Genomic DNA, 10483 nt, shown 5'->3' on the forward strand with positions numbered 1-10483 from the left:
TATTGCCTTCCTGGACACCTTCGCTGAAGCTCTTCCCTTTTTTTAGACAGCAAATCATGTAGAAGCGTGAAATGTGTTGATCTCCGTCCTGCTTCTGACCTCTCTTCTGACCTGGTGCCTCATCTAGGAAAGCGGTTGGGCAATGATCCCACCAAAAAAAATATGAAAGGGTTGTTCAAGGAAGATACGGAAATTGCATATGGACTGAAATAATTCTTTGCATTGGTCTCTGCTGCAGGACATATAGGACAGACACTTGAGCCTAAGGACACAGAAGGAATTGGAAACAGTAAAACCCACTAAGGAAACTATAGAAGATACTGTAGGACATCATTACAAGCTCAGGTATCTGTTATATAACAAATCCCTGGGTCTTGATGGCATTCACTTGAGAATTGTTAACCATGGGAAATGGGTGATTTAATGTGTGTGTGTGTGTATTATACCTTGAAACTAATAAAAATATATAGAAATATACAAAAATATCAAAGGTGAATAAAGCCCATTACTCTCCAGATTAAAAGAGGAAATACAGGTAGTCTTTGATTCATTATCAGAATTGAACCTAACATTTTTGTTGCTAAGCAAAACGTATAAACATAGTAAAATGTAAGTTTTGCCCCATTTTACAACCTTTCTTGCCACAGTTGTTAAGTGAATCTTTGCAGTTGTTGGTACAATAATACAGTTGTTAATAATAATATAGTAGTTGAATCAGGCTTCCCCGTTGACTTTGCTTGTCAGAAGGTCGCAAAAAGTGATCATGTGACCCTGACACACTACCACTGTCATAAAAATAAATTAGTTGTCAAGTATCTGAATTCTGATCATGAGACCACGGGGATGCTGGAACAGTTGTGTGAAAAACTGTCATAAATTACTTTTTTCAGTGTCGTAACTTCAAACAATCACTAAATGAATGTCTGTAAATTGAGGACTACCTGTATTTCACAACATCCCCGTCCTCCAGGCCTACTGAAAAAGCCAGTTTGTTATACGGCCTTTCTGAAACCCAGCAGGTAGAGTCTCTGGTTCTCAGTGAAACATTATTCCTAGAAGGCGGCCAGCAATAGACAAGGTTCACTCCAGGGCATCTTGGGTGATTCTTAAGTGAAGGGACCTGAAATAAGCTTTTTTTCTATACAATCTTATCAGATCCAACTGGGAGAAAGAGGTTCCCCAAATATCCAGATAGTCTATCAAGAGTTCTAAAGGTGATAATAACCAACATCTTAAATTGTTATTGGAAGTCAACTGGTAACTGATGTTGCTCCCAAAATAGCACAACAGTGTCATTCATGGCTATTTCAACCACTGCATTCTACACAACTGTAGCTTCAAAGTGGTTTTCAAATATAGCCCTATGTACAGGGCCCGATGTAGAATACATTGCAATAGTCTAAACACAATATAAGACATGAGTGATTGGGCCTGTTGTTCTAGGAAAGGTCATGACAGTGACGGAAAACTGAGTTGTGCCATTGGAGGCTTTGCTAAGTTTCAAGCAGGAACTGACACTCAAGAAAGATCCCCAGATTATGAACCAGATCAGTATGGAGGGGTGTAATTTCCATCCAGGAAATATTCCTAGAACCAGATGACTTGGTCACCCAAAGCCACGCCACGTTCCTGGGATTTAACCAAAGCTTTTTCTTTCTTTTTTTAATTCAAATTCTAAGCACATCCGGACCCCAATCAGAACAGCACCAGTTCACTTTGGTATTAATATGCAAAGCAATGCCAGCACCTAACTCCCTTTAATAATTTCATGTACACGTTGAAGTGAATTGCTGAGCTCTCTGACACCTCATATTCAAAGGACCCGAGACTCCACTGCTCCCTCTTCATCACTACCAGCTGAAACTGCTTTTTCAGGAAGAGGAAAGATACTGTCATACCATGATCCTCATTCCCAACCCTCAGAGTTGGTCCGAGTGGTTTCGTGGTTGGTGACACTGAAAGTTGCAGAAAGATCATACAACACCTGGCCTTGCTAAAAACAATCTACAAGTGCAATCAGTGCAGTTCTTGTGCTGAAATAAGCTTTTATTTAAAGCCTCACATTATCTCATCCCAGATAATATCACAAGTCACTTCTGGCCCAATTGCCATCCCAATGAATTTCAGGATTAGATTAATCCTTCGGATGTAGAAAATATTTCTCACAGAGGTTCTATAATTGGTCTTCCAGGGAAGGGATCTAGGTCACTTTAAATAGGGACACTCGGAAGCAGTCTTTGTACACAATACAAACGGAGAAATATTGTTTTACCAGTCTAGTTGCCATAGGTACAGATATGTTCTAGCCTGGAATCTCTTGGATTACTTCCTTGTTTCCCACCAGCTGTGTTCAAAGGGTCTCCTAGAATGCTTCTGTAAGCCAAGAAGACCTTTTTGGATCAGCAAGTAGGGAGAGATTGATAGGTGCAAACATATCCAAGGCTGCGGCTTCCTTTTTGTTCCAGAAAGCAGTTAAATTTTCAGAAGGACTGCCCATCAGTGTCTCATAAAGTTCCCTAAGCATTTTGTAAAATAGTTGATTGATTCTTTAAAGAAATAATGACAATATAAATTCTGAAAGAAAAAAGAATAGAATGTGCGAAGAAAGAGAAAAAGAGAAATATTTACCGTAAATGATTTTCAATCTTCATCACAAGAAGTACAAGCAAACTTAGTAATTCTTTACCCCCTCCATAAGTATCTCTTCTTCCCTTAACCCATCCTTTATTAATACACAAATCCATAAATCATTAGCATTTCGGTCCTGGTGTCAGTAAAATACACAGAAGGTTTACATTTAGAACCATGTGTTGTTTTAATCTGGGTCAAACAAGCCAACTATTTACTCCTTCCTTTTATTTCTTACAGTCTTTTAATTCATTCAGATGTCATAGAATTTGATCTCTCTTAAATTTCCTTTTTCCCGTTTCAAAGGCTTCCTCAAGTCTTTAGTAAACCTCTTTTATAAAGTCAATAAATCAATTATCCAGGTTGTTCTCTTGGTTTTAATTGACATTTTCAGTTAAACTGTCATCTCTGTTTTATAATTCACATTAGTTTTTATTTTCCAGTATTTCAAAAAAAAAATTAAAATATTCTAGTAGTTCTGCATCAAGTGAAGTTTGTTTCAGCTTTTTATCCTGTAGATCAGGGCTATCAAACTAGCGACCTGCGGGCTGGATGCATCATGCGCTGGCCACACCCACACCTGGTTTAGTGAAGGGGGGGAAAGTCCTGATATGTCATGTGGCTCTGCTGTGACAACGTGCGTTTGACACCCGTGCTTTAGACCTTCCAAGGTATTCTTTCACATTGTCATTTTGGAAATAATCTATCCATAGAAGCTGACATGTTATATTGCAGCCCCTGTTTTCTGACCCTATTCTTCAAAGAACTGAAATAATTCACATGTAATCCTGTTTTTGGTTATTTTGTCTGTAACGCTGACCAAACATAACAGGCAAATCTTTTTTCCCCCTTTTCTGCCTGAAATCCTTAGTCCCCTCTAGTGTCCTATTTCTGAAATCACAAAAGCTCAGATTTCTCTTCTAACTGAAGACAGACTAAACAATTTAGTTTCCACAAAAATGCTATTTATTTATCTACCAAGACCCAATATTCCATTTTTTTTCCCGATCGTTTAATTTGTTTATAACTTTAACTCTTATATAGCTTTTTAAAAGTTCTTTATTTCTGTTCTGTTTCAAAGTTGTTGACACACACATACAAACAGTACTTTAAACGCAAGAAATATTTCCCACAATTTAGGCATGTAACAGAAAACAAATAACTAGTAAATAATGCTTGCCCGAAAGGAGCCCAATGCAGTCCAGGAAGCGATCCGTAGTCCAGAGATGCTCCAAAAGTCACAGGATGCCAGACTGGCTAATCAGCCCGTCCAAGGGTCAAGAAGAGTGAAAAACAAGAAGCAGCCACACGATTCAAGAGCGGAACAGTTGTCTCCAACAGGCACAGGAGATGCCTAAATCTGCCCTTGGTCAGCTGGCTGCAATTATTCATGCTTTGCCTTGGTTTTTGAGAGCCCACTTTGGGCAACATTGCTCTGCTCGCTTCTCTCTGCTCCTGGACCGGAGGCTGGGGGATTGCGCGTTGTCATCCGAATGTTGCACTCTCCCTGGATCAGGGATCACCACTTGTACCCTTCCCAGCTGGCTTCCGACAAGCAAAGTCAACGGGGGAAGACGGATTCACTTAATGTTTGCATGATTCACTTAACAACTGCAGAGATTCGCTTAACAGTTGTGACCAGAAAAAGTCATACGTTGAAACACATCTCACTTAACAGCTACCTTGCGTACTTAGCAACCGAAACTTTGGACTCCATTGGAGTTGTAAGTCGAGGAGTATACACGATATAATTCTGTCGTTTATATAAATCTTGCATTGTAAATTATGTAAAGGAAGCTGGGGTGAAATGTACAATATTCTCGTCTGGCTTCCTCTCGTCTTTGGTGACGGATTAGCTGCATGCAAAGCATCATCCTTTCCCCCTTTTCTCTTTTCCCGGGGGCTGAGTTGTGGGCAGTGTGGGAGGTAGCCATTCCTTTCCTTTTTGTGCGTGAAGCAGGGGGGGGGGGGGGCGTCTATGCCTTCAGGATAATTTGCACCACCAGCAGCCACCAGTGCTTTGTTCCTGGTCTGCAGGCATTCCTGAAGATCATCACCTTCTCTGTCAGAGCCATTGAGGCACCTCACAGACGTCGTAGTAGTTATTAGTAAGAGTACCTGATTGGGGAACAACGGGGGGGAAAAAGACCTGCCATATCTGCAATTGGTCCATTGTAGCAACTGCTGAAACCCCTGTGCAAACAATTTGTTGCCGAAATATATGCAAAATTTATTGTGTGTCTATGTATTCAGTGTATCTATTTATTTATTGGTGAGATGAGCTTTTGCACGCAGTGTGAAGCAATTGAGAGAATTTTGATTGCTTCCGAGCCTACAGTAGCTTCGTTCCAAGCATTGAGGGCAGGATGGTTTTCACACCGTTGGTCAGCTGGCTGGAAACCACTGACTGTCTCATGACATTCACTTTTATTCTCTGCATTTCAAGGTTAGCTTAATTAAATAATTAATTAAACAAATAGATTCAGAAGTGCTGGCTTGGGGGTAAAGGCGGCCTCCAAAATCTTTGTTACTGAGCTAACGCCTTGTTGACATCCTGTGTGAAGGAGCCTCTCATTCCCTGTTCGTTTTGCCTGATCATATCACATCCTTTTTATTGCTTTATTAGAGAAGGCTGCCAGGTTTTCTCTGGTGGATATTTTCCAGGTAGATTGGGGGCTACACTTGTAAACCAGGAATGTCTGACCTATTAGAGTAAATAGTAGTTTTAGCCAGTAATTAAAGATAGCCATCCAGATCCTGGCTTTGTAATTCCTAGTTCTAATCTGAAAGCTGCATTAGATATGCATCTGCATGATCATTCTTAGATACTTGGATTATGCCCTCTGGACTGCAGCTCGGTTAATATAACAACCCAGTAGAATTCCATATAGTTGTGCCAGAGGTGGTATTCAGTAATAATTTCTGACCAGTTCTGGAGATGCAGAAATTTTGAATAGTTCGGAGAACCAGTAAATACCACCTCTGACTGGCCCCGCCCCCATCTATTCTCTGCCTCCCGAGTCCCAGCTGATGGGGAGGGAAGGGGGATTTTGCAATATCCTTCCCCTAGAGTGAGATGGGAATGGAGATTTTACAGTATCCTTCCCCTGCCATGCCCACCAAGCTACGCCATATCCACCCCCAAGCTATGCCCACAGAACCAGTAGTAAAAAAATTTGAATCCCACCATGGAGCTGTGCCATAACTTTTGCCTCAAATAGTTTTAGCTCAGCTGTAACATAACGCCAACCTTTAGAGAAACCAAATATATAATAGCTCTTCTTTGGGCATCCTATGATTTGTGGGTGAGTGTGAGTCCCTGCATTCCATCCTGAGGAATGAAAGATAATTCTCAAGTAGCTGAAACATTTAACTTGCTCGGTATTATTGCCGTTAATATACCGATCATAAATTTTCGGTCTTTTGTTAAAGATCAGAAGTTTTGCTTTTTGGTAATTTGTCATCAATTTGTCTTTTCTGGAATATTAAGCAAGCAATCTAAGGGTCCTTCACATCCCCACCATGGACAGTGACAGAATAGTCCCATTGTCATCCCACAGGAGAACTGAAAGTCATCTTTTGGTTAGTTTTGATGGGTGAAAATTGCTCTATTGAAATTTGGGTAACTTGAGTTTATATAAAAATCAAAACGTAATGGAACAAGAATACAACCTTGCTTTATTATTTCTGTTGTTACAATTAACTGCCCTTGCGGACCAGATTTTATTTCAGATTGGTATTGCCATAAAGTTTATACATTAATAAAAGTAATAATTTATCTATGTTGGTAGATATCAGCTGCTTCCACAATAGTTCTCTTGATATGGAGCCAAATGCGGATTTGAAATGTACAAAACTGCATAAAGAGAACTTTTGGATTCTTAGACGTATTTCTCTGCTAGATGTTATAGATTATTGCTTGGTCTATTTCAAATCTTCCTGGTCTTTAGACCAGCCTTTTCTTCACATGGGATATTATCTTCAATCCAGTCATAGACATTCTATTTAGGTGATTAGCATCGATTTTGTTAATTATGTTTTTAAAAACTGCTTGGATGATAGTTGACCAGAATTTTCTTTTGTCCTTTTTTATAAATTGGAATTATAATGGCTATACCCCAGTCTTCTAGGATATGAATGGTGTTGCCAATAAAAGTGAAAAACGTAGTAAGAACCGAGGTCCCACCAGTCGGTGTTATTTTTAAGACCTTCAGTGGGAATAAAGTCATTATCTGGGGCTTCATCGGGCTTCAGTTGCTCAATGAGTTGTCTTATATCTCTCTGATGGATACAAATGGCGGCCAATGTAGCACCTCAAGAGTTATTAAGCGCTCCTGGGCGGTGCTGGCATCTATGCCACCTTGTGGAGCATATAGACAGTGGAAAAGGCCTCCTGGGTAGAGGTTGGAATTAGCATTCAATGCCTTGTGAACTATTGTGCTACAGTGAATGTGAATCACGCAACCTCGTGGCTTCATAGAGCCGAGGCCACTTTGCTATGTCCACTATCCTTTTTTAATTCTATGATTAAATGCTTCTACTGGAATTTTTTTTTTTGCAAGAGCATCTGGGGCTCATACCTAATTCTATTCCTGAATTAGCTTTAACTATGAACAAGATCTGTTTTTGACTTTAATCTTTATAAAACCATAGTTTTGAGCTGTGGGTCCTAAGAGGGGGGCGGTCTACTTTGGCTACTTGGTTCATTAGAACTCCCTTCAATTTGATGGTCTGCTTTTCAAGGTCCAGCAATTTATTACTCTCATCGCCATTGGTCTCATCAGTCATCATTTCCCATGTAATTTATTGCATCACTTCGTTATCATGAAGGTAATAATTGGATAACAGCATAGTTTATCTTATCAGCCTATTCTAGTCTCCTGTTACATCTGTCATCTTCTAAGTCAGCTGGTAGTATGTCTCAGTATGTATGTAAAATACAAATAGTTTTAACTGTTAAAATTACGAGGGGAGGGGAGGGGGGGGGTTAGTCACTTTCTAGCTCGCCCATTGTGACCTGGAATGAAATGAACAAATGAACGCTATTATTTGAGACGATGATACAATCTAGTCCCTCCTTGGATATGAAAAACCCACTGGGTGACCTTGGGCATCCGGGCTCTCTCTCAGCTCTACTCATCTCATAGGGTTGCAGTTGTGGGGAAAATAGGAGGAGGAAGGTGTGTTGTATATGTATGCTGCCTTGGGTTATTTGTAAAAATAATAAAAGTGGGATACAAAAACAAACAAACAATAAACAAATAATCTGATGTGCTTTTTCCGCTCCCCCTCCTCACTATGTCTATTTTCCTGGACAGTCATTCAGAATTGCCCTATGTAGGATATTCAGATTTAAACAGTGAGTTAAATGGGCTAGACAGAAGCCAATATATGGACTTTAAATGGATGCTGCAGCAATGGGGGGGGGTCATCACAGGGGTCAGGAGAGCGTCAACAGCCATGGATGTGTGGCATTAAAGTCCCTTCCAATTAGTAGATCTGCAGTAAAGAAAATTAACATTACATCTCCAAGGCGGTTTTTCAATTTGTCATGGTTACCTTTACATGAACGTTTGGATAATTGAGGTTGAGGATAAATGTCAATTACTAAGACTCTGTGATGGCCAGTGTGAGACCGATGGCCATTCCCAGGAGTGGGATGGCAACAAATAAAGGGAGATGGACACTGTGGTTGCTAAACCATCTCTGGCTCTCCCTCCCTTTTGACTCATTTGTTCACTCGAGATGCAAAAAGTTAAGTTTCAAAATCTATGGGATCAGAATCAGAGCTTGTTGTGTTTCAGGAAACAAGGGGGAGAAGATGCATTGAGGCAGAATATCCTTCTAAGGGCTGCAAGAAGTTCTGGGATCTTTTCTTGAACATCCTGGTCAGGGCTGTTATTTGTGTTCCCTGAAGTGACATAATTGGGGCACCACAGATTAGCTTTAAATTGCTACACGAGGCACTAAGGAAGTAGGGGAAAATTCCATGTGAAGGTTAAATTACTCTTCACTGTAGCTTATTACCCAGGAATTAGAGAAACACAAAGTCAGCATTTGACTTCATTCTAAATTAAATCTTTACATTGTTAATCTTTTAATCCAAATATTAAGCTTTGTGTTTCAGCACTTCTGGTGCTTCTCCAAGAGGAGCCTCTTGCCTTCAGAAGTCGTAGGGGATTCATCATTGGTGGATTTTAAGAAGAGTCTGGCAGCCACTTGTCTCAAATTGTACAGGGTGGCCCTGCTTGAGCAGCGGGTTGGAGTAGAAGACTTCCAGGATCCCTTCTATTCTGATTGAAGGTGAAGCTTTGTCTTTCAGCTTTAGGAATTCCTCTCATTTCTACTCTCAGCATCTCCATTATATTCCTCTACTGAATATTAATCCTGTAAACTTCAAATGTTCAGCATTTCTTTACATGGTCAAAACTCTTTCACTGGTGCTAAAATAATAGTTTTATATCTGCTTATAGTTTTCTGTAAACTTATGAATTCTTTATCCCCGTGTGTAAATATTTTGCCTTGGGAAATGCTTTTTGTTGTCTTGGACATAACATATCTCTGGAGTGATGGCAAAATATAAGTAGCGGGGTGTTTCCTCCCTGATGAATATCAGTGCTTCAGGCTGAGGAGATTCACAAGAGGTAAACATTTAACGTAAGGTTGTTTTATTACCTTTCTACAATTGAATGTTTGCCACTGTTTTTCTTCACCGGAGGAGCTAACAGCCCAACTCCAGCTTTCTTACTTTTTCATTATTAAAGGAAATAATAAATCTTAGGCATCACTCTAGTGGTGAAAGCCAAAACTCCTGCCCATTTTTTTTTACTACCTTTGACAAGAACCATATATTTCCATCACAAAAGATGTCTGAGACATCTTCCCAATTCACAACCTTCATGGCTAAGGATAGTAAAATAATAAAATTTGTTTGACACGTACTCGGTGCAACAACTACCAAATGCTCCGTGCAAGAGTTTCATTTCAACGACTCTTCCAAAGACTTTCAGGGCAGGATCTATCTGCCTTTCCGGGGATAAGGACAGAGAAATAGAGCATTGGTTTTTTTTAAAAAACACTATTGTTTTGTTGCTCCCTTTTTCACTGTATTTCATCTGGGCCGGGGATGATGAATGAAGTACCCATTGCATGAATTGATTCTTCTTGAGGCAGGCAATGCTGTGGATATCTGCATGTCAAGCCTTGGATGGCACAGAGATTGGAGTTGTTCAACATCAACAGCTGAACACCAAATCCAGCTCTCAATCAAGTCTGGAAGGCATCTGCTTTTTAACAAAGTGACCAGTATAAGAACAGGATCCCTAAACATTTACACTCAGATTCATAGCCTATCGCAACAGAAATGTAGCTCCCTGGTAACTATCGTGGGGTGCGATGGCTTAGTGGCTAAAGGCGCTGAACTCGTCAGGTGAAGAGGTTACAGTCCAGGTTAGAGATCTGGGCTCTGGACACCAGAGTGAGTTCCTGTTACTTGCCCCAGCTGCTGCCCACCTAGCAGTCTGAAACCGTGCAAATGCAAGTAGATCAATATGCACCACTTTAGTGAGAAGGTAAGGTTATTCCATGTGCCTTTGGTGTGTAGCCATGCTGGCCGCATGACCACAGAAACGGCAACACGAGACAACACTAGCTTGCCTGGCTAAGAAACAGAGATAACCTTTAGTGACTATCAAAGATCCGGAGAATCACCACTCTACCTCGGGATCATTTCTAATGAATGATCCCCAACTTGGGAAGGTAGATTTCTGACCAGGCAACATCAGCATCCTTGCCTAGCTAGGTTTTTATAATGCCCATCAAATCCATTTCTTAATTGAAAAATAACTAATATGCA

Source organism: Thamnophis elegans, chromosome 4 (assembly GCF_009769535.1).
Source record: "Thamnophis elegans isolate rThaEle1 chromosome 4, rThaEle1.pri, whole genome shotgun sequence".
NCBI lineage: Eukaryota > Metazoa > Chordata > Lepidosauria > Squamata > Colubridae > Thamnophis > Thamnophis elegans.